Source organism: Podarcis bocagei (assembly GCF_964188305.1).
Source record: "Podarcis bocagei genome assembly, chromosome: 17".
Lineage (NCBI taxonomy): Eukaryota > Metazoa > Chordata > Lepidosauria > Squamata > Lacertidae > Podarcis > Podarcis bocagei.
This window is the reverse complement of record NC_138143.1, coordinates 11,609,046-11,634,465: the sequence shown is the minus strand read 5'-3', so window position 1 is coordinate 11,634,465 and position 25,420 is coordinate 11,609,046. Positions and strand designations below refer to the sequence as shown.

The 25,420-nt window shown below is 45.5% G+C and overlaps 2 pseudogenes across 3 annotated transcripts in view; both read left to right on the top strand.

Moving 5' to 3' along the window:
* The window catches only part of LOC308576751 (beta-1,3-galactosyltransferase 1 pseudogene), a 154,385-nt pseudogene extending 149,810 nt beyond the window's left edge, over positions 1-4,575 (top strand). Inside the window, exon 2 of the transcript XR_014013451.1 lies at positions 4,417-4,575. The product of XR_014013451.1 is annotated as a beta-1,3-galactosyltransferase 1 pseudogene (transcript). The remainder of the gene's footprint in view (positions 1-4,416) is intronic.
* A 14,261-nt stretch (positions 4,576-18,836) lies between these two features.
* Positions 18,837-24,927, top strand: LOC308576850 (beta-1,3-galactosyltransferase 2 pseudogene; annotated as a pseudogene). 2 transcript variants are annotated; one of them, XR_014013449.1, is made up of 2 exons: positions 18,837-19,351; positions 23,424-24,927. The product of XR_014013449.1 is annotated as a beta-1,3-galactosyltransferase 2 pseudogene (transcript). The 2 variants fall into 2 exon arrangements; XR_014013450.1 differs by lacking the exon at positions 18,837-19,351 and adding an exon at positions 20,358-20,727.
* Positions 24,928-25,420: the final 493 nt, after the last annotated feature.

Below are 25,420 nucleotides of genomic sequence, written 5' to 3'. Positions count from 1 at the left end.
TGCCTTCAGATGTCTTCTAAAGGTTGTCAGTTACAGTGGTACCTTGGTTTTTGAGTGTCTTGGAAGCAGAACGTTTCAGTTTTCAAACGCCGAAAACTCAGAAGTAAATGCTTCCGTTTTCGAATGTGCCTCGGATGTTAAACGGCTTCCACTGTGTTTTTTAAATTTTCTCCATTGACTTTGCAGACTGCAAAGTCTGCAACCTTTGCGCCTCAGTTGTCAAACGTTTCGGAAGTTGAACGGTCTTCCGAAATGGATTGCGTTCAACAACTGAACTACCACTGTACTTATCTCCTTGGCTCAAGGGTCTCATAACTCCATACCGTCCAACATTTCTCTGATGAAAATAGGGATGTCTTAAGGAAAAGTGGGACATTCAAAGATCAAATCAGATGGCTTCTGTAAATCCGGGACTGTCCCTGGAAAATATAGACTTGGCTGAGGGTCTGCATAATGCTGTATCCCAAAGCAATATACATTCCAAACAAGTTCTGCTTGAAAAGACCAGATAGGTAACAGAACTGGAGGTGCCCATTATGCAGCAGCAAAACAAATATGACGTTATCCAAGCAATGAAAATTTCCGATGAAAATCAAGGGGCTTTTCTGCCTGAAGCAAAGGGCAAGAAGATGCCATCTTGCACTTCATGTATAAAAGCTCAGCAAACCACTGAATCTGATTTAAACATCCTCCATTGCACCTTGAGGTCAGTGGCCTAGTTTAGTGGGTGCAGGACAGGCTGCCCAGCGTAGAAACACAGAGAACTTTCTCCACTGACAGACCCTTCATATTTCCCGCCTGAGGCAGCTGCCTCACTCTTTCCTCATGGCAGGGCCGGCCTTATTCTTGAGTCAGATGTGCAAAATACAACAAAGGGATAAATAAGCCCACCCATTTATTTTTCCCCACAGTAGATTTTATTAAAGCTTAAATGAACATATACAAATGTTAATATCAACTACAAAATAACTTTTTACAATGCAAAAAAGCATGAAAAACCCTAATCTAAACAAAAACAAAAATAAAGGAAGAAGAAAGAAAGAAAAAAGAGAGAGTGTGTGAAGGGGAGGGATTCTGTTTCTTCATCTGTCAGGTATATATATATAAAAAAAATATTCAAAACATGCGCTCCAAGGTAACCCCCAACTATTCCACTTATAAAACAATATTTTATTTGGTCCACAAACCCAGATATCACAAATTCAAGCCTACCAACTTCCGGCTAGAATAATGTGGAACTTTACTTCATAAGCTATCCATTCTGAAGGAAATCAGCCCTGAGTGCTCCCTGGAAGGACAGATCCTGAAGCTGAGGCTCCAATATTTTGGCCACCTCATGAGAAGAGAAGACTCCCTGGAAAAGACCCTGATGTTGGGAAAGATGGAGGGCACAAGGAGAAGGGGACGACAGAGGACAAGATGGTTGGACAGTGTTCTCGAAGCTACCAGCGTGAGTTTGACCAAAGTGCAGGAGGTAGTGGAAGACAGGAGTGCCTGGCATGCTCTGGTCCAGGGGGTCACGAAGAGTCAGACACGACTAAACAACGAATTACTTCATAAGAAGTTTGTTGTGAACCAAATCCCTCCCCCCTCATTTAGGGCTTATTCTGGCTTGAAATCCACTGGGGCTCATCCATCACACATCCCAGGCCTATTCTGCATACCTTTCTCAATTATTTTTTGAATCCGTACTTGTCTGCAAAACACTGCAGCATTCTTAGAGTCCTTTGGAGGGTGTTCCTCTAAGTGCTCTGGCACTTCAGAGGTCACTTGGTAAAAATGGGTTGGATGAGGATTCAGCTGGAACCAACCCTACCTTGAAGCACACTAAAAATCAATTAAGCACAACTTTCTGGAACAAAGAGCTGCCCAGCTTTTAAATATTGAGGATGAGAGTCTGTATCAAGTGGAGAAACTGGAGCATCACCTGAGTTTCTCAAACTCTCCAAGAGGCCCTATGTTCCAGGGACATCCCTGATTTAGAGAAGCCATCCTGGTTTCTGATTTCATCCCAGAATGTCCTGCTTTTCCTTAGGATGTCCCTATTTTCATTGTAGAAATGTTGAAGGGGATGGAGTTATCTGACCACGGAGCCATCTGAAGGCATTTCTGTATAGGGAAGCTTTTTTGTGGGGTGTAAATAGTAAAATAATTGTTATGGAATGGGACGTCCCTATTTTCATCAGAGAAATGGTGGAGGGTATGGTTTCTGCCAGTTTTCAACCTCTAGTCACCCCCACAAGTGTTAGGGTACACTTTCTCTGTGGCTTGGCTGAAAAAATAAAGAGACTAATGTGAGATGAAGTAAGATGAGATTCATTTAAACATATACTGTATTTTCCGCTCTATAAGACGCACCACACCACAAGACACACCTAGTTTTTGGAGGAGGAAAACAAGAAAAAAAATATTCCGAATCTCAGAAGCCAGAACAGCAAGAGGGATCGCTGCACAGTGAAAGCAGCAATCCCTCTTGCTGTTCTGGCTTCTGGGATAGCTGCGCAGCCTGCATTCACTCCATAAGAGGCATACACATTTCCCCTTACTTTTTAGGAGGGAAAAAGTGAGTCTTATAGAGCAAAAAATACGGTAATTCTCCTGGACCTGAACACATTCGTTTACCAATGTGAGGTTTATTATGCAGACACCACATTCAAGGCAATACAAATATAATAAAACAATTGTTGCTTCCTGTACTTGCCCTAATTGGCAGGCTATATTTGTCCACAGAATACCTTTAATGCAAAAGGAAGCAATTACAAGTCCTGCCTCATAATGGGGTGGGAGTTCCATAGTTTGAAGTGAAGAAGTACTTTCTTTTATCTGTCCTAAATCTTCCAACATTCAGCTTCACTGAACGTCCACAAGTTCAAGTGTTATTAGAGAGGGAGAAAAGGCTTTGTCAATCTGCTTTCTCTATGCTATGCATAATTTTTATAAACTGCTGGAAAGAGCAGGTCTACAGCTTGAGGGTTCTTCTGAATTGGACCCTGTCACTCAGGAGCAATCACAATTGGTAAAACTTGGAATAATAAGGAAGAAACCTTGCAAGAATTGACATCTTCACTGTGATGATGCATCCAAGGCATGAGAGATTTAGATTCCCCCTAGTTTAGTGGTGGACATGTGAAAAGATGAAAAAAAAAATGGGATATGATTTATAACAAATTGAAAAAATTATTTAAATCTACCTTCCCCCAAAAAACGAGAAGCTTTTCTGCTGGGGATGACAGGTGATGAATTAAGAAAGGCCGATCATAGACTATTTATGTACGCTATGACTGCTGCCAGAATCTTAGTAGCCCAAAAATGGAAATACCAACACTAATGGAGTGGCACACAAAAATGGTTGAATATGTAGAATTAGCAAAACTGACCCACAGGATCTGTAACCAGAGGAAAGAAAGTTCAAAAAGGAATGGAGTAAATCTGTTGAATATATAGGTAATAACTGTAGAAGTTTAAAGATTGTAGCAGGATTAAAATAAGTCTTGTAGAATGTAATTAAAAATCTGTGAAAGAGAAAATTAAATACGAAAGCCGGATGAAGGGAGGGAGGGAAGTCCGCGTGGGATAGAGCGTGTAGTAAATAAGTAGAAATATGATTGTTTGAACTTTAGAGTATTTATTTTGTTTGTATATGTTATAGAAAATTCAATAAAAAGGATTTTTTTAAAAAAAAGATTCCCCCTAGTTTTCATTTTCTGTTTGCTCTGTCAGAGCAAGAGAGCAAAATTTATTTCCTTTACAGATACATGATACTTCAGTTATCAAAGGGAAACGTTGAAGCCAGCTAAGTTGGAAATCAGATTTTGCTTCATTCGTCTAATTCTCCCCAAACTTCAGGCATCATTTCCTCTGGGTTAGACAAGAAAAGCACAATTTCATGTGGGAACAAAGTGATCGTGTGGACTTTAACCTTGTATATCAACACTCCAAAACTTTATGTTGTGTTTTATTGATGCTGTTTAGGGTTCGATGGGAAGAGCAAATAATAGTGGATAAACAATAAAACAGTAGCCAGGCAATGTTGCTCCGGCCTCATGAGGAGCCTCTTCAGTGGGGCTGGTGAGTGTGGGCCTCACCCCCTAGGCCACATGGATAGGGCCTTGCAGGGAGCGGCCTTCATGCCTCACACCCGGGCGATGTTCCTCCGGCCTCATGAAGGCAGCCTTGTTTAGGGAAGTTTTTCATGCCTGTTGTTTTAATATATTTTTAATCTTCTGTTGGAAGCTGCTCAGAGTGACTTGGGCAACCCAGCCAGATGGGCGGGGTAGAAATAATAAATTATTATTATTATTATTATTATTATTATTATTATTATTATTAGCCTCTTCAATAGGGCTGGTGAGTGTGGGCCCTGCCCCTAGGCCAGGTGGAGAGGACCTTGCAGGGAGCGGCCTTCACGCCCCACAGCCAGGCGATGTTCCTCCGGCCTCATGAGGGGCCTCTTCAGTAGGGCTGGTGAGCTTGGGCCTCGCCCCCTAGGCCAAGTGGAAAGGGCCTTGCAGGGAGCGGCCTTCATGTCTCACAGCCAGGTGATAGTTAAACGTCAGAAGCCCAAGACAGTATAAGTTCCTTAACAACGTTTATAAGTTCCTTAACAACGTTTATTCAACATGGTCAGTGACAATGGCTCACTCATAGGAAAACAAAACCCAAACGCACAGGACTACACAATAAAAGGCCCCACATGAACTGACCGTTGACAGTTGAAAGTGCATGCGCTTACTTGCCATTAGAACGTTCGTCTACCAACGCTTATACGATTGGTTAGAACGCGCCTTGTAACATAAAAAGTGTTAAACCCAATACATAACACTCCTCCTCCCAACTTCCTAACAAAAGGAACAAACATAGTCATCAAGGTGTGCCGGCCTTTTCCGCTCCCGCTGGGACCGTCGCGGTTCCTGTGCCTGAGTGGTGACCCGGAAGGTTCCTCCAGTACCCGTGGTCTGAGTGGGGCGGTCAGCTCCGAAGGGGTCACTGCCAATGGAGCCACTGAGGATTCCGGCCAGAAGTCACCCTGCTGGGGTAACTCAGTCACCGGCAACCCATCTGGTTCCCACCCTGGCTTGGGCACAGAATCTCCTGAAGTACATATTTCTCTGACCTCTGGTTCTGCTTGAAGTTCCGTGTTCGGAGATGCCCTGGCTCTGATCTGGTCGAGGTGTCTCTTCCAAACCAGTCCCCCCTCCAAACCTACCTTGTAGGAAACCAGACCTGTACAGCGGGCAATGATACCTGGGACCCAACCCTCTCCAGGCCCATAGTTTCAGACGTAGTGTCCCCCAGGGAGAACCCTCTTGGAGCCCCCCACACCACAGTGGATGGCCGTTGCTCAAGAGCCCGGTCGGGGTGCATACGATCACATGGAGTAGTGAGCCTCCTCCCCATAAGTAACTCCGCCAGGCTCCCGCCGGTCACTGCGCTTGGAGTGATGTGTTGGGCCAATAAGAACTCTGCTAGCAGGAGAGTCCAATCTCCATGCACTATTCGCCTAAGCGCATCTTTGGTAGTACGGACCATGCGTTCAGCTTGGCCGTTAGTGGCCGGATGAAAAGGAGCGGAACGAATGTGGAGGATTCCATTCTTGGTTACAAATTCTTTGAATTCCACCGAAGTAAAAGCGGTCCCATTATCACTCACCAGTGTGTCTGGCAAGCCATTCGTCGCAAATAGCTTCCTGAGTGTGTTTATAGTCGCTCTAGTGGACACAGTTGAGGTCGGCACCACCTCGAGCCACTTGGACTGAGAGTCGACCACTATTAGGAAGTGTTGTCCCTGAAAAGGCCCTGCAAAATCCACGTGCACCTGGGACCATGGGGACTGTGTGGACTCCCAGGACTGTACTGGTGCCTTGGGTGAATCCAGCCGGGAGACCTGGCAGGGCTCGCAATATTTCACCCAGCCCTCTATCTCTGCATCTATGCCCGGCCACCACACATAGCTAGGGGCCAATGCCTTCATCCGGACGATCCCCGGGTGAAACATGTGCAGCCCTTCTAAGACTTTTTTTTCTTAATGGGGGGGGGGACGGCTATAACACAGCTACCCCATAACACACATCGTGGGTGAGTAGACAGCTCGTCCTTGCGGGCTGTGTAGCATGAAAATTCTGGACCCGGCTTCCTGGGCCACCCCCTCCCCGCCCAGTCCGAGACGCAGGACAACAGCCTATCCTTCACAGTTGCAGCAGCAATGTCCTTCACATGCAAGGGCTGGTCTGGTAAGTCTTTCATACACAGGATCTGGTGGGCAGGAGTAGGGTCAGGGCCGCTCTCCTACAGTGGCAAGCGGCTGAGTGCATCTGCATGACCCATGGCTTTCCCGGGTCGGTACTGTAGTGAGTATTGGTAACCAGCCAGAAAAATGGACCAGCGCAATACTCGTGGTGAAAGCATCTGGGGTGATCACCGATGGAAGCGAAAGCTTTGAAAAAGCTTAATATGGAGGCCAAGTGGCCGAAATATTGGGAAATTCTGGAACAAGAAGGAGACAAATTGAAATTGCAGAGTTTTGAAAAATTGAAAGACAAAGTGAGAGATTGGCTCCATTATTATCAGATAATGGAGGTTTATAAACTGGACAGGAAAATTGGCTTCCAGGTGGAAAAGTCGAAATTAGAAACAGAGTTGTTGGAATCCAAAACTAAGAATTTGTCAAAGATGTATAACTTGCTGTTGAAATGGAATACGCAGGATGAAACAGTCAAATCAGCTATGATTAAGTGGGCACAAGATATTGGTCATAACATTCTGTTTGCTGACTGGGAACAGTTGTGGACCACCGGTATGAAATTTACGGCATGCCAATTGGTGTCAAAGAAGGATAGAACTTTTTTTATGTATGCTACAACAGCAGCAAGAATACTGATCGCAAAGTACTGGAAGACACAAGATCTACCCACCTTGGAAGAATGGCAGATGAAGGTGATAGACTATATGGGACTGGCAGAAATGACCAGCAGAATCCGAGACCAGGGAAAAGAGACAGCGGAAGAAGATTGGAAGAAATTTAAGAACTACCTTAAGAAACATTGTAAAATTAATGAATGTTAGAATGATGCTGGTTTAGAAAATAACTGGATTACAGTTGTAAGGATTAAGTTAAAAGGAAAGAAAGGTTAAAAATTAGATAAATTTAAGGGTGAGGATTTGCTGAATTAAAATTTGAAATTGGAATGCAGAAAGGGGAGGTATGAGGAGGTTGGAGAAGTAAGTTATAAGAAAATAAGGGTTTGAAATTATACTTGTTCTTTTTGTGTGTGTTTGTTTGTATTGTTGTGTTTGTCTGTATAATTTGTGAAACTTTAATAAATATTTTATTTTTTAAAAAAAGAAAGCATCTGGGGTGTCTGGCAGTCGGGCGCAAAGAGTCCCAGGAGTGGCTTGTGATCGGTAACAATAGTGAAAGACCGACCATAAAGGAAGTCCTGAAACTTTTTGACTCCCTTAACTATTGCCAGACCCTCCTTGTCAATCTGGGAGTAGTTGTGCTCCGCCGACATGAGAGTTTGGGAGAAGTAAGCCACTGGAACTTCCCTCCTGTCCAGAAGCTGGTGGCCCAGTACTGCGTCCACTCCATAAAGGGAAGCGTCGTAAGCCAGCACCACCGGGAGCTTTTCATCAAAGTGTGCCAACACTGAGTTGGACACAAGCAAGTCTTTGACCCCTCGGAACGCCTTGGCCTGTCGAGGGCCCCAGACCCACGGCACTTTTTTGTCCAGGAGCCTGTGCAAAGGCTCAGCTATGGCTGCCTTGTGTGGCAGGAACATGTGGTAAAAATTAAGAAGTCCCAAGAAGGCTTGTAACCCTGCCTTGCTCTTTGGGTCTGGGACGTCGCAAATGGTGTGCACTTTGTCCTCTGCTGGATGGAGGCCATCCGCGTCAACCCGGAACCCCAGGAAATCCACACTGCTCACTCCCAACAGGCACTTTTTCTCTTTTAACTTAAGTCCTGCTGCCTGGAAGCGTTGGAGTACTATCCGTAATCTGGCGGCAAAGTCCTCTCTCAACGATGTGGTGATCAGCACATCATTGAAAAACGGTGTGACTCCGGGGATGCCTTTAAGGAGACGGTCCATTAGACTCTGAAATAACCCTGGGGCCACGCTAACTGTAGGCGTTTGACCCTGGAAGCACCCCTATGAGTCACGATTGTTTGGGCATCTGCGGTGACCTCTTCAATGGTTAGCTGCTGATAAGCTTGCGCTAAATTCAGCTTCCTGAAGATCTTGGCTCCAGCCAGGGTTGCTAACACGTGGCTCACCACCGGAACTGGGTACACATGGTCCTGTAAGGCCCGGTTCAGGGTGCATTTGTATTCGCCACAGATACGGACTGAGCCGTCCGGCTTAACCGGTGTGACAATTGGGGTTTCCCAGGTCCCCAAAACTACCGGCTCTAAGACTCCTTGGGCGACTAAGCGATCAAGCTCCTCATCAATCCTGGGTTTAAGCGCAAACGGGACTCTATGGGCTTTAACCCGAATGGGTTGCACCGTGGGGTTGAGCCGTAGGGAAATCGGGGGTCCGTTGTACAGGCCCAGGGTTCCAATGAAGACTGATGGAAATTCCTGGCAGATCGATTCGAAATCTGCCCCTGGGGAAATCTGATTAAGCCCTGAAACACCTAAGCCTAACAGCCTGAACCATGCTAGGCCTAGAAGGCTAGTGAATGGGCCTTCAGTTATGACGAGGTTCAAATTCTTGGTGTACTTCTTAAACTGGACCTTGAAGGTACCCATCCCCTTTAGCTAGATTCTTTTTCTCTGGAAGTCCCGTAGCACTACGGGAGCCAGGCGGAGAGGAGAACCGCTGTTAGGGCAAAGCTCTTTCAGAATCTTAGCAGATATTATGGAGTAGGATGAGCCGGTATCCAACTCCATAGCGCACGGCGTTCCCTTTATCTTGAGTTGTACCCTAAGCTTATTGGACCCCGGAGACGGAAGTTGAAGTACCCTGGCTGGAGAGGTGGACTGAAACTCCTGCTCTATGTAGGCCTCGTGGACACGTTGCTGGGGTTCTGCTCCGGAGGTCTTGGAGCGGCAGACTCGACCAATGTGCCCAGTCTTCCCACAGCAGCGACATGTGGCGTCCCGAAACCTGCATGTCTGACGCTCATGGTTTTCTCCGCAGCTGGCACAGGTCCCTCAAGGTGCGTCAGATGATCACTGGTTCGACGATGCGCTCGTAGCTTGGGAACGGTAGTGTTGGTCAGATCGGTCCAAAGCTCGGTGGACATCCTCATTGTGGGAATCTATGGAAGACGACCGGTCTTGCTGGATGTGGTAAGTTCTTCTTTCGGTACGTGGGCTGTGGCCCACCTCATGAGCATTATCCTTCTCTAAGGCCGTGGCCATATTCATTGCTTCCATCATCGTGATGTCATCTTTTGCCTGCAGCTTGCGGCGGAGACGGCTGTCTCGCATGCCACTGATGAACCTTTCAAGAAATCCTTCCTCGATGTCAGCGAATTGGCAATACATCGCAATCGCCCAGAGTGCTGTGATGTATTCACTCGCTGACTCTTGCACTTGTTGTTCTCTGTGCAAAAGTCATAGCAGTGGTGGTTCTTAGTTGGCTGAGGCACGAGGTGTCTTGTCATAGCCTGTGTCAGCTCATCAAAAGTGCATGCCTCTATGTCCCTGGATGCCATCAGACCTTCTGGTAGAGTGAAAGCGGAACTTCCCAGCACTGTCAGTAGCACATCCACCTTGTCTGCCTCCCTAGTGAAGCCTTGTAGTCGGACGTAGCTCCTTATTCGTCGGAGCCACTGCGGCCATTCTGCAGGATGGCTCATATTGAAGTCCGGTGCTGGCCGAATATGTCTGATGGCCATCCTCGGACCTGGAGCAGTTGCTTGTGCAATTGTGGGTGGTTGCAAAGACGCGGCAGGAGCAGTCTCATTTCTGGGACTATTTGCTGAGTCCAGTGTGGCGGTGAGGTCACGCTTACTGCGAGGCGGCAGGGGGCGGTGCTGCAGTGCGGTCTTCGGCCTCTGGTAGCCGGTGGAAGCTCATGTATCCCACCTTCGTCGCCAATGTTAAATGTTCGGAAAAAGTCAGAAGCCCAAGGCAGTATAAGTTCCTCAACTAAGTTTATTCAACATTGTCAGTGACAATGGCTGACTCATAGGAAAACAAAACCCAAATTCACAGGACTACACAATAAAAGCTCCAACATGAACTGACCATTGACAGTTGAAAGTGCATGCGCTTACTTGCCATTAGAACGTTCGTCTACCAATGCTTATACGATTGGTTAGAATGCGCCTTGTAACATCAAAAGCGTTAAACCCAGTACATAACAGCGATGTTCCTCTGGCCCCATGAGGAGCCTCTTTTATAGGGCTGGGTGAGTTTGGGCCTCACCCCCTAGGCCAGGTGGAAAGGGCCTTGTGGGGAGCAGCCTTCATGCCTCACAGCCGGGCGATGTTCCTCTGGCCTCATGAGGAGCCTCTTCAGTAGAACAGAACAACAGCAGCTCACCCCTTCATGTGCATTCAAACTGCCAACTTTCTGACTGGCAAGCCCAAGAGGCCCAGTGGTTTAGACCACAGCGCAACGCACGTTCCTTTTCTAGACCTGATAGGAACCATCAGCCAGGCAAATGCCTTCTGTTGTCTGTATCCCAGAGAAGGTGCCTGCCTCAACTGTTCCTGCAACGTCCCAAAGATGGCTGTAGCATAGCTTCTCCTTGAAATACCCATGTGGACATCCATGAGCATATCTGTCACTGCTCTTTTGTTTGAAGTGCTGCAACTCAGCAACCTAAACAGAGGAAGATGGAAACATTTTCTGGATTCCCTGTTTAGCATCATTATTTGCCGCTGAAGATGTTGCACGAAGCTTCTCGCACATTGTGACAGACTCGAAAGCTCCTTGAGGAAAAGAAACATTGGCAATCATGGAAGAGAAGTACACGTGCTCTCACCTGTTTTTCAGCTATTCCACCCTAGCCGTTACCACCACAGGCCACCCTATTCGTGAATTTTGTTGATCCTTAGAAGAGGTTTCTCTGACCCAAGCCATTTCTTTAGATTTGGGGGAGGAGGTTACAGAGTCAAGAGTCACACATGCAATTATTCAACACCTGGAGGGCCACAGGTTCTCCACTGAAATGTTAGATTTTCTGTTCCACCTGTTTCTTTATAAACACGATGGAATACTGCTGTTGAGCTGTGTGCAATGTATTTTTTAAAATCGAAATTATATTTACTATATTTTCGGCCATTGTGAAGGGAATACTGCCAAAAAGCTGCTTTTTTTTGGTTTGACTTCAACTAAACCCCTTAGCTTGCATTTGCACCAGCTCTAGTCAGCATTAAAAGGTAAAGGTGACCCCTGACCATTAGGTCCAGTCGTGACCGACTCTGGGGTTGGGGTTGCGGCGCTCATCTCGCTTTATTGGTCGAGGGAGCCGGCGTACAGCTTCTGGGTCATGTGGCCAGCATGACTAAGCTACTTCTGGCAAACCAGAGCAGCACACGGAAACGCCATTTACCTTCCTGCACATTTACAGTGGTACCCCGCAAGACGAACGCCTCGCAAGACGGAAAACCCGCTAGACGAAAGGGTTTTCCGTTTTGGAGGCGCTTCGCAAAACGAATTTCCCTATGGGCTTGCTTCGCAAGACGAAAGCCCATAGGGAAATCTCCGGGGACCTCTTTTAAATGCTAGCGGTGGGGAGCAAAGCCTTTCCCCCCCCTCCGGCCTTCAGAAGAGGTCCAAGAAGGCTGGCGGGGGCCGAAAGGCTTTGCTCCCCAGCGCCAGCATTTTAAAAGCAGTCCGGGATAGCAGGGAAGCGCTTCCCGCTATCCCGGACGGCTTTTGAAGGCAGGAGAGATCCGTGAAGCCTGGGCGCGCTGATGTCAGCGCGCGTAGGCTTCGGCATGCCGGCAACTGTCCGCCAGCAGCGGCAGCGCTGCCGCTGCTGGCGGAGAGGTCCGCGAAGCCTGGGCGCGCTGATGTCAGCGCGCGCAGGCTTCGGCATGCCGGCAACTCTCCGCCAGCAGCGGCAGCGCTGCCGCTGCTTGCGGAGAGGTCCGCGAAGCCTTGGCCGGACAGCTTTTGAAGGCAGGCGGGGGGGAGAAAGACTTTCGCCCCCGCCAGCCTTCAGAAGAGGTCCAGGACCTCTTCTGAAGGCTGGCGGGGGGCAAAAGTCTTTCTCCCCCCTGCCTGCCTACCCAGGGGCTTTTAAATCGCCCCGGACAGCGGAGAAGTCCTCCGCTGTCCCGGGGCGATTTTAAAATGCCGCCCGCCAGCATTTTAAGATCGCCCCGGACAGCGGAGAAGCCCTCCGCTGTCCCGGGGTTTTTTAAAATGCTGGGGGTGGGAAGAAAAGCCCTTGCCCCCCCCCCCAGCCTTCAGAAGAGGTCGGGGGACAGACTGTCCCTGGACCTGGTCTGAAGTCGGTTTCCCTAGGAACGCATTAATTGATTTTCAATGCATTCCTATGGGAAACCGTGCATCGCAAGACGAAAAACTCGCAAGAAGAAAAAACTTGCGGAACGAATTAATTTCGTCTTGCGAGGCACCACTGTACCTTCCTGCACTTTTACCTACTTGCACTTTGACGTGCTTTCAAACTGTTAGGTTGGCAGGAGCAGGGACTGAGCAACGGGAGCTCACCCCGTTGCGGGGATTCGAACTGCCGACCTTCTGATCGGCAAGTCCTATGCTCTGTGGTTTAACCCACAGCGCCACTCACGTCCCTCTAGTCAGCATTACCCCTTCCCTTTTTCCAGTAAAAGAAAAGGCAAAAGTGTCAAGGTACTCAAAATGCCTGATTTTGCCACTAGGTGTTGCTATGGCACCAGAAGCTGGACTGCTCTTCTCGCCTCTTTCCCCCTTAAGGAAAATGCCCTCCATCAACTCACTTCAGTTTGTCTTGAATGCCTACATTTTTTGGGAAAGTGGTGGCAAATTGATTTTTAGTCTGCTTCAAGGTTGGATTGGTTCCAGCTGAATCCTCATCCAACCCATTTATACCAAGTGACCTCTGAAGTGCCAGAGCACTTAGAGGAATACCCTCCAAAGGTCTCTAAGAATGCTGCAGTGTTTTGCAGACAAATACGGATTCAAAAAATAATTGAGAAAGGTATGCAGAGTAGGCCTGGGGTGTGTGATGGATGAGCCCCAGTGGATTTCAAGCCAGAATAAGCCCTAAATGAGGGGGGAGGGATTTGGTTCACAACAAACTTCTTATGAAGTAATTTGTTGTTTAGTCGTGTCCGACTCTTCGTGACCCCATGGACCAGAGCACGCCAGGCACTCCTGTCTTCCACTGCCTCCCGCAGTTTGGTCAAACTCATGCTGGTAGCTTCGAGAACACTGTCTAACCATTTCATCTTCTGTCGTCCCCTTCTCCTTGTGCCATCAATCTTTCCCAACATCAGGGTCTTTTCCAGGGAGTCTTCTCTTCTCCTGAGGTGGCCAAAGTATTGGAGTCTCAGCTTCAGGATCTGTCCTTCCAGTGAGCACTCAGGGCTGATTTCCTTAAGATTGGATAGCTTATGAAGTAAAGTTCCCCATTATAAGGAACTTATTCTAGCCGGAAGTTGGTTCGCTTGACTTTTTGATATCTGGGTTTGTGGACTGAATAAAATATTGTTTTATAAGTGGAATAGTTGGGGGTTACCTTGGAGCGCATGTTTTGAATATTTTTTTTATATAGCTGACAGACGAATAATAATAATAATAATAATAATAATAATAATAATAATAATAATAATAATAACAACAACAACAACAACAACAACAACAACAACAACAACAACAATTTATTATTTATACCCGCCCATCTGGCTGGGTTTCTCCAGCCACTCTGGGCGGCTTCCAACAAAACACTAAAATACAATAACCTATTAAACATTAAAAGCTTCCCTAAACAGGGCTGCCTTCAGATGTCTTCTGAAAGTTTGGCAGTTATTTTTCTCTTTGACACCTGGTGGGAGGGCGTTCCATAGGGCGGGTGCCACTACCGAGAAGGCCCTCTGCCTGGTTCCCTGTAACTTGGCTTCTCGCAGCAAGGGAACCGCCAGTAGAATCAGAATCTCCCCCCTTCACTCTCTCTCTCTTTTTCTTTCTTCTTCCTTTGTTTTTTGTTTTAATTTAGATTAGAGTTTTTCATGCTTTTTTGCATTGTGGAAAGTTATTTTCTAGTTGATATTAACATTTGTACATGTTCTTTTAAGCTTTAATAAAATCTACTGGGGATGGGGAATAAATGGGTGGGCTTATTTACCCCTTTGTCGTATTTTGCACACACATCTAACTCAACCCTGCCATGAGGAAAGAGTGAGGATTTATTGTCTTTATTGGACAGTAAAGTTGACTCAGAGGAATCGGTTCCAAATTCTGAGAAGTGCTTTCCTGGTACCTTAAGGACAGAATTTTTCCTGATACAATGGGGCAACTCTTTATTGCAAAGCAAATTAGCTAGAGGTCTTTGCTTCAATTGTAACTTTTATTTTGAGTCTATTCTGGGTCTAATTTAGTCCAATATTAGCAATGGCTAGTCCTCTTCTTTTAGTCTTGATTTTTAACCAGCTGGTGTCTTTCAATAAAGCAAGTACATAATTGTAATTCCATTAAGTTGAACGTCTTCAACAGTCAAATAAATTCTGAAACTCTTTCACAGAAGTGAGATAGTTTCCAGAGAGTCAGTCCAGTCTTTTTCCCCAGAAGGGAAAATTTAAAGTACTCTTGTAGCAAGGATTTTTAAAGTACCTGTGACCCACTCAAATTGTGTCCAAGAAATGACAGACGCAGCAGTGGAGAAAAAGAAAGTGGTATTTTATTGCTGAGCAATAATGACCCAGTGGAATGGTTTCCAAAGGCGTCATAGCTCTAGCGCCCTGAGGCTTTATACCTGAGTACATACATCATAAAACATGACATAATCGTATACAATCGCATATGGCAGCAAAAATAAAACCAATGAGCGGATGCATAAACCTTGCCCTTGACCATGTAAAGAATTCCTCCCAACTTCTGCTTTCCCCAGACGGTACATCAGCCTGACCTTTCCCCTGATTTATAGTAAGAAAGGAGAAAAGAAACTTATTCGCCCTTTACTGTGTTGATAACCCTCCTACACAACATCTGTTATAAACGGGGACATTGTGGTTAGCGTTTTCCTGTTTTTAGCTGCTGAGGAGCTTGCCTGGATGGAGGAAATGGCCAGCACATCAGATTTATTGCTTCCTACTATGTTTGGGTGCATTAGAAGAACAAGGGGAGAGAAATGGGGCAGAGGTCATTTTGGAGTTCTAAATTCTAAGCATTTCGCTCTTAACTCTGCAGAAGCCTTCATGATTCAAACACCCTTCGTATACATGAATATATAGAAATCATCGGAGGGCCGCTAGGGGCGCATTGGAAGATGGCCGACAATACCATCTCTCCCGCTCACACGAGGTAATTAAGCGGCTGATATGGGAGTATGCAGCCTCCCTTGTTACCCCAAGGGAATGGGGAACACTGCCTCGCCTGCGGTTGCCATAAATCACCCCCAAGTTCGAAAGAAGGCGGTGAGGGCACATGGCGCACAGCACCCGTGTGGGTCGGCTCTCCCGGACGCTGTCTCTGATCACGCGGCCTGGTTGCAGCAGCTCAGAATAAACAATTAGAGAGAAGCAAATGCACATATTTCGAGTGAAGAACGGGAGTTAAGACTGCTAATTAAAGTGACCTCTGTGAAGTGGAGCAACGGGTTGGATTCAACAGGAATAAATCAAGAAGAAGACACATCAAAGGGTCGGTATGTCGGAACGGGACGGAATGGGGGGGCTTTTCTTTTTTTACCTTATGTGATTACCTAACAATCCCCCCCCCCAGGAAGAATCGTTGCAATTACTGATTATAAGCGGGAGGATTAAGAACTGTGTGGAAATGAATTACTAATCAAAGACATGGCTTGTGAAATATTTGGAAAGGAATGAAAGGCCTTTGGAATGATGCAGTTATAAAAGGAGACTCGTTAGGAGGCAGGCCTGGTGGCAAGATTTACGATCGAGGGGGAGGAGACCATGGTTTTGTTATTATATCGGACTGTGAGTTTGACCTGGCAGAACCCCCTAAGAGAGGAGAGAGTGCAGGCCTGCAAGGATTAAAGGGCAGACTTTAAGAATGTTTTGTACGGAAGTGCTGAAATGGTGTCTGTCTGTTTGAATATGGCTCTTGGAGGAACGGAAAATTCACACAGGATATAACAACATTTGTTTTCAACCCGCTTGGGAGACTATCAGAGGTCACAAAGAAAGGAATATATGATAACAACAAGAAGATGAGAAAAACAATAAAGAGAAGATTGGACAGAACTGTGAATACTATTTGGTTTTTTTTAAAAAAAAAGATATTTATTAAAGTTTCAACATATTACAAAAATAAGAAAAAAGAGTAAAAAAAGAGAAAATGAAAATACAAAGTAAAAACAGTTAAAAACAAATCAGTCTTTCCATATCTTATCTTTCATTTGCTTGTTTCCCTGACCTCCTCACACCTCCCTTTTTTGTATTCCAGTTCAATTAGTTAATTCAGCAAATCCTTTCCCTCTTTGATTTTATCTTAATCTTTTATCTTAATATATTATAACTTTAGATTATCACCTGTTAACAATCCATTTTTACATATTCCTTTATAACATTGCTGCTAAAAACCACTTAACTTCAATCCAATATCATTCTAACATTCATTAATTTTGCAGTATTTCTGTAGATAGTTTTTAAATTTCTTCCAATCTTCTTCCACCGACTCTTCTCCCTGGTCTCGGATTCTGCCAGTCATTTCCGCCAGTTCCATATAGTCCATCACCTTCATCTGCCATTCTTCCAGAGTGGGTAAATCTTGTGTCTTCCAATACTTTGCAATAAGTATTCTTGCTGCTGTTGTAGCATACATAAAGAAAGTTCTATCCTTCTTTGGCACCAATTGGCCGACCATGCCCAGGAGAAAGGCCTCTGGTTTCTTCAGAAAGGTATATTTAAATACCTTTTTCATTTCATTATAAATCATCTCCCAGAAAGCCTTAATCTTTGGGCATGTCCACCAAAGGTGAAAGAATGTACCTTCAGTTTCTTTACATTTCCAACATTTATTATCGGGCAAATGATAGATTTTTGCAAGCTTGACTGGTGTCATGTACCACCTGTAAATCATTTTCATAATATTCTCTCTTAAGGCATTACATGCCGTAAACTTCATACCTGTGGTCCATAACTGTTCCCAGTCAGCCATCATTATGTTATGTCCAACATCTTGTGCCCATTTAATCATAGCAGATTTCACCGTTTCATCCTGAGTATTCCATTTCAACAGCAAGTTATACATCTTTGACAAAATCTTGGTTTTGGGGTCTAACAGTTCTGTTTCCAATTTTGATTTTTCCACCTGGAAGCCAATTTTCTTATCCAAATTATATGCCTCCATTATCTGATAATAATGAAGCCAATCTCGCACTTTATTTTTTAGTTTTTCAAAACTCTGCAGTTTCAATTTGTCTCCCTCTTGTTAGAACTGTGAATACTATTTGGACAGAACTGTGAATATTAAAGCAGCAGCAAGAGAGATGTTTGGATCCCGCTCTGAGCTCGAAGCATGGGTACCCCCAACATAAATTTGGCTTTGTAATTTGGAATTAATGTGATTCAATTGGTTTGTTAATAAAAATTATATTTTAGAAAAAGAATATATAGAAATCATCATAAAGGTATATGGTTATACGGTATGTAGTTATATATGGATAGCTGATTTTATAGAAACCGTAAGGGTAAAATTATACAGGTGATCCTGCTTCACTCTTAACCTTATAATCTTCTCAGGTTTAACCTCCATTTTAAGTCAAGTTCAATCTCACCGTGTGCTATGTCTAAGTTCAATTAGAGTTCAGGTCAAGATCATTATTTTAGAAAATCTTGGCATAAACGGAAGCTGGGGGCAGTCTTTTAATCCTAATTGTTCATTAGTTAACTTCTCTTCCAAAGTAAATTTCATCCACACATATATTTTGTGCCTATAGCACCAGTAATGGGAGCGGACTTCCTTTTATCACTCCCATTTTCTTGCCGAAATTAGGCAAATTAATTAATTCCTTAATATTTTGTCACCTTCCAATTGGCACAGTATGCTGGAAAGGTAACCACTCGTGACTGGATCAGAGGCTTTGCTTCTGTGGAGCTGTGCTGGTGCCTAGCTCACCAGCGCCTTTGGCTCCCCCCCCCCTTGTTCCTTTCACTGCAGCGCCATCAGTGAGCCGCAGGATCCCAGGACACCCCAATGCTCCTCTTGGGGTTTTGCGGGGAGGCGTATCACCTCTTCCCCTTTACTCCACAAAGCTGAATCTGACATAGCTGTCAGATTCGTAGTCCGCCTGCCATGTTGTGGAGACCCGGAAGTGGGAAGTTTTTTTAATGTTTAAAGGTAAAGGGACCCCTGACCATAAGGTCCAGTAGTGGCCGACTCTGGGGTTGCGGCACTCATCTTGCTTTATTGGCCAAGGGAGCCGGCGTATAGCTTCCGGGTCATGTGCCCAGCATGACTAAGCCGCTTCTGGCGCACCAGAACAGCGCATGGAAACGCCGTTTACCTTCCCGCCGGAGCAGTACCTATTTATCTACTTGCACTTTGACGTGCTTTCGAACTGTTAGGATGGCAGGAGCTGGGACCGAGCAACGGGAGCTCACCCCATCGCAGGGATTCGAACTGCCGACCTTCTGATAGGCACGTCCTAGGCTCTGTGGTTTAACCCACAGTGCCACCCGCATCCCATTTAATGTTTAATGTTTATTATTGTTGTTGTTGTTGCTGCTGTTGATGTTGTTGTTGTTATATGTTGGAAACCACCCAGAGCAGGGTATTATTATTATTATTATTATTATTATTATTATTATTATTATTATGTGAATGAACAGGGCATCCCTATTTGGAGAAATGATGGAGGGTATGCATTATGATAACACCCATTGGCACATGTATATAATTTATATAAAATAATCATTTATATAAAATACATTTATATAAAATAAATGTATCCCTTTCATCTTGTTCTTGTGTTTGGCTTTGGGTTCTGAGGGGCATGTTCTTCTTATCTGGTGTGTGTGTGTGAGATTCAGCATGGGATTGGCATGCAGGTGGTGAGTCCTTCCAGGTGCCTCAGTGGTCCTGGAAAAAAGACTCTCCTGGAAGCAGAGTCCCTGCTCCCTCCCCTCTGATTTAGCTGGATAACATAGGCGTTGTCCCTTCCTTTTGTGCCACACCCTCCCAGGGAAAGGTAAATTGCAGCTGACATGCAGCTGGAGTATTCTGTCAAAGGCAGCTGGTGACTTTGAGTGAACAGCACCTCAGGCAGGTAAGTGCTCACCTGAGAGAAGAGAATGGGAGAGAGGTAGAAAGGCCCTCAAGGAGGGAGAGAACAAATACCTGGAGCACTGAATGAGATTTCCTTGAAATTGATGATGGCAAAGGTGTTTCATAGAGCAGGCTTGTATTTATTTAACCATTTGCTTGGTCACCAAAGGTGACCAGGAGATGTATGCAGGTGAGTGAGCTGGGGGCTATGGGGGCTGAACACTCTTGTCTCTCATATGGCAGCCCCTTGTGTTTTTATACTGTCTCTGGAGGAGACCTAGTCTAAGGTTGCCATATTTCAAACAGTGAAAATCAGGACACAAAAGTTGCTGAAGTGGCTGGGGGGGGCAGTTGTTGAATTTTTTTGGGGGGGGGCAGCTGCTGAATTTTTTGTTGAGGGGAAGTTGTTTGTTGAGCTTTTTGGCAAAATTGCAAGAAAAAAGACATGGAAAGACCCGAAACAAGCCCAGGTGTGCCTGGACCATTTCTCCATATTCAGCAGAAAGCTGTTGCTTCTTCTGGTGGAGAAGCAGAACAGGCAAGTCAGCTCAATCGGTACTGGAGCCTAGACTGAAGTCTGGAGAAGGGCAATAATAATAATAATAATAATTTATTATTTATACCCCGCCCATCTGGCTGGGCTCCCCCAGCCACTCTGGGCGGCTTCCAAAAGAATATTAAAATACTATAATACAAGGCAAGGGCAGCAAAGGATCTCAGCAAAATGCTCGCGAGTAATTAAGACCTGTAAGTAGTTTATCAAAAACTATATTTAACAAAAGGGTTAACAAGTTCTTGAAGCAAGAGGAGAGTCTCCAGTTTATTGAGCTGCAAATAAACCAACCTTTTAAACAAATAACATGAATAACAGAACTAGAGAAGGGAACATATGAATCACTGTGAATCTGAAAGCAATACAGTGGTACCTCAGGTTAAGTACATAAGACAACCATATGTCAGGAGTGCTCTGATGGTGTTTCCTGCTTGGCAGGGGGTTGGACTCGATGGCCCTTGTGGTCTCTACCAACTCTATGATTCTATGAAGTACTTAATTTGTTCCGGAGGTCCGTTCTTAACCTGAAACTGATCTTAACCTGAAGCACCACTTTAGCTAATGTGGCCTCCTGCTGCCACTGCACCGCCACTGCACGATTTCTGTTCTTATCCTGAAGCAAAGTTTTTAACCTGAGGTACTATTTCTGGGTTAGCGGAGTCTGTCACCTGAAGCGTATGTAACCCGAGGTTACCAGAGAAGGGAACATATTAATCACTATGAATCTGAAAGCAATACAGGCACACCTATTGGTCCATGGCAGCCCACAAGATAAAACCCAAAGAATGACAGCAGCAAAGCTCCTTTATTAAGATGGATTGAAAGTAATCAGCAAGCTTCTAAGTTCATCAGAATTCTTCTCTTCAGGAGGGATATTAACCAAAAAGAAAAGGGAAAGGGTGGTGTTGATTGATCTATTACTATTTGGACTCCTGTCCTGAGATGGAGAGGAGAGCGGGGCCCACATTCACCAGCCCTACTGAAAAGGCTGATGATAATAATAATAATAATAATAATAATAATAATAATAATAATAATAATAATAATAATAATAATAATTTATTTCTACCCCACCCATCTGGCTGGGTTTCCCCAGCCACTCTGAGCGGCTTCCAACAGAAGGTTAAAAATTTATTAAAATATCCATCCTTAAAAACTTCCCTAAACAGGGCTGCCTTCATGAGGCCGGATAACATCGCTATGAGGAGTGAAGGTGGCTCCCTGCAATGCCCTGTCCACCTGGCCTAGGGGGTGAGGCCCACACTCACCCAGCCCCACTGAAGAGGCTCCTCATGAGGCTGGAGGAACATTGCCTGGTTGTGAGGCGTGAGGGCCTCTCCCTGCAAGGCCCTCACTAGCCCTACTGAAGAGGTGAATTATTATTATTATTATTATTATTATTATTATTATTATTATTTATATCTACGCTGCCCATCTGGGTGGGTTTCCCCAGCCACTCTGAGTGGCTTCCAACAGAGGGTTAAAAATACATTAAAACATCAGTCATAAAAAACTTTCCTAAAGAGGGCTGCCTTGATGACGTCAGAGGAATATTGCCCGGCCATAAGTATGAAGGCCACTCCCTGCAAGGCCCCGTCCACCTGGCCTAAGGGGTGAGGCCCACACTCACCAGCCCCACTGAAGAGGCTCCTCATGAGGCCGGAGGAACATCGCCCGGCTATTGTTTTATTGTTTGCTCTTTCCATCGAACCCTTAACAGCATCAATAAAACACAATGTAAAGTTTTGGAGTGTTGATATACAAGGTTAAAGTCCACACGATCACTTTCTTCCCACATGAAATTGTGCTTTTATTGTCTAACCCAGAGGAAATGATGCCTGAAGTTTGGGGAGAATTAGACGAATGAAGCAAAATCTGATTTGCACCTTAGCTGGCTTCAACGTTTCCCTTTGATAACTAAAGTTTTTGGGAACATGTATCTATAAAGAAAATAAATTTTGTTCTCTTGCTCTGGCAGGGCAAACAGAAAATGAAAACTAGGGGGAATCGAAATCTCTCAGGCCTTGGGTGCATCACCACAGTGAGGATGTCAATTCTTGCAAGGTTTCTTCCTTATTATTCCAAGTTTTACCAATTGTGATTGTTCCTGAGTGACAGGGTCCAATTCAGAAGTACCCTCAAGCTGTAGACCTGCTCCTTCCAGCAGTTTATGAACATTTTGCATAGCATAGAGAAAGCAGATTCAGAAAGCCTTTTCTCCCTCTAATAACTCTTGAACTTGTGGACATTCAATGAAGCTGAATGTTGGAAGATTTAGGACAGATGAAAGAAAGTACTTCTTCACTTCAAACTATGGAACTCTCACCCCATTATTAGGCAGGACTCATAGTTGCTTCGTTTTTCTTTAAGGGTATTCCGAGGCCAAATATAGCCTACGTAGCCTGCCAATTAGGGCAAGTACAGGAGGTTGTTGACATTTCTTCAGCAATCTTAATTCCAGTTTGGGATTCATCCAGTCCAGCCTTTCACATGATGAAATCTGCATATAAATTAAATAAGCAGGGAGACAATATGCAGCCTTGTTGTACCCCTTTCCCAGTTTTGAACCCATCAGTTGTTCCATATCCAGTTCTACCTGTGCTTCTTCTCCCACATAGAGATTTCTCAGGAGACAGATAATTTATCAGTAATTAAATAATTCCACCCAATGTGTATAAAGTTTGCCATTTTAGCATCACATGTACAACGTGTAAGCTATTCCTGTTTCAGATGTAGTGCTCTGAACATGTTGAGATTTAGACTACCTGTGTTGCTTAATTTGCCTCCTGCACCTGCTGAATTTTTGTTTATGCTGCTGCTCTTTCAGTGCATTCCAAATTTTATGGCCTAATTGGGAAATACAGGGAGGAATTCCATGTAGCACAATGGCAATTGTTCCATCAGTGCAAGCTTTTCAGCTTACCAGACACCCTGGCACACACCCAGCTGGGCCCTTTACCCAGAGTTTGTGTTTCCTTTTCGAAGTGAGGCATAGTGGAGACTGTGTGGTCTTTATTTGGTTAATTGACACATACATATATACAACCTGAGCCTATGATGGAGTTATTGTTTCTCCCATAGCCACAGCTGTGGATCCCAGCAGAAATCAAACATCATGCTCTGCCTCTGTGCCTTTCCAGCCTGCAGCTTTTCCTCTAGTTCACACCACAGTCCCCCAAACTTTGACTTTGTCTTTCTAGCTGGGAGAGGGGCCCCACCCATTTGCTGTCTCAGATAGAGCCCCTTCCCTTTCTTTTCCTTTAATGGCTCATCACCCAGGTGATTACCTTATCAGGAAGCTGGTCTGGCTTATAGTTTAACACTCAGGTATTATTAGCAGGTCTTGAGTGTGTCAACAGCTGGCAGACTGATTCTCTGTGTGCCCAGCCTGATCCCCAAAGCTCCCCTTGTGTGTACGCGCACACACACACAGAGAGAGAGAGAGAGAGAGAGAGAGAGAGAGAGAGAGAGAGCGAGCGCACAGAATTCACCTCCCTTTCACTGGGCTTCTCTTTTGCAGGTTGCCTTTGGAAACAGGATAGAGCTGGCCAGGATCTCTCCCCCACCCATGTACAGTCGGCAAGTGAACGTGCCAGGAAGATGCTCATGACCAAGCTGCAGAATTTGCCCACTGTGGTGCTCTTCATTTCCTGCTCTGCTTTCCTTTTTCTACTTGTTGCGAAGAATGAATGGGAGTCTCTCGAGATGCTTTCCCCACCACCACCAGTGGCCAAGCGGCATCCCTTGGAGGTTGTCTATTCCACTGATTATAAGTTCCTTCTCAACGAGCCAAAGAAATGCCGGGAGGGGAGCCCTTTCTTGATCCTGCTGGTGATAACTAAGCCCCAGGATTTTGCCACGAGGCAGGCCATCCGGCAGACGTGGGGCAACGAGAGCTCAGTGCCTGGGGTTTCCATTCTTCGTCTCTTTCTGACGGGTGTCCACCCAAAATTTGGATATCCTCTCCAGGCCCTTTTGGAAGAGGAGAGTTCCATCCACAGAGACATTATTCAGCAGGACTTCCTGGATACCTACAACAACCTTACCCTGAAGACTTTGATGGGCATGGAGTGGATAAGCAAGTTCTGCCCCAATGCCACCTACGTGGTGAAGGCCGACAGTGACATCTTTCTCAATGTGAACTACATGGTGTCCCAGCTGCTGCAGCCTCACCTGCCACCCAAGAAGAACTACATGACAGGGTACATCTGTAGGAATTCAAAGCCAGTACGTAACAAGGCCTATAAGTGGTATGTGCCACGGGAGGTGTACCCAAATGAGACCTACCCGCCCTACTGCGCAGGCCCTGGGTATGTGTTCTCTGGGGATCTGGCCAAGAAGATCTACCAGGTAGCAAAGACCATCAAGGTCATTAACATGGAAGATGCCTTCATGGGAATCTGCCTGTATGAGCTGGGCATCAGTGTGACAAACAGCCCCTCGGGTCTCTTCAAGACGTTCCATGCCATGTATGAGAAGTGCAAGCTCTCCAAGGTGGTGGTGGTGCATCCTCTGGTGGTGCCAGAGAAGCTACTACAGATTTGGCCCGGCTTTCGGGACCAGAATCAGACTTGCAAGAGTTAAAAGTGAGGGAGGTGAACAGACACACAGCTTCTTGTGGAGAAATTGACATAGAGGACTGGCAATATGCGGGCATGTTCCTGTACAATGGACAAATCCATGCCAACAAAGGGAAGAGAAGGATGGCTCAGAGAAGGAGGAAGATTCTGTGCTCTCCTCCCCGTAGAATCTCTGCAGCTGCCCCTAGCAACTTGTTTGGTCTGCTCTGAACTGACCACTGTGCTACTAATGTGCCAAATTGACAACCTCAGGGTTTTGAGATCAGCACAGCCACCACCTCACCTACTGGAAGAGAGCAACCCTCAGGCCATGCAGATGTGGCACTACGTAGGATTGCCATACGTCCAGGAATTCCCGGAAATATCTTCTTTTTGGGGGTCCTGCATGCCCATCCAGGGGGAATTTTACATTTTAAAGCAATTGTTCGGGATTTTGGGTTTTTAAATATACCGTATTTTTCGCTCTATAACACGCACCTGACCATAACACGCACGTAGTTTTTAGAGGAGGAAAACAAGAAAAAAATATTCTAAACGAAACAGTGGATGTATGATTTTTGTGGTTCATGCTGTGGCCACAGACGTGATCTGACGGTGAGTTTGGGGTAGCCCAATGCAAAAATCCTGAGGATCCATGTGGATCCATGTTTTGTAACCATGTTTTTGTGCCATTGCAGCCCCATGAAACAGTGTGTGTGTGTGTTTTGGTGCAGGCTGTAGCCATGCATATGCTATATGATCTGATGGTGAACTTGGGGTGACCCAGTGCAAAAATCCTGAGGATCCATGTGGATCCGTGCTTTGTAACCACATTTTAAGTGGGGAGGGAAGGAAAAGTATTAAAGGGAGAAGGAACACGCGTGGGGTGGGTGGAGAAGGATGTGGCTAATAATGCAGGAGAGGGGTCTAAGGGGACAAGGAACACGTGTGGGGTGTG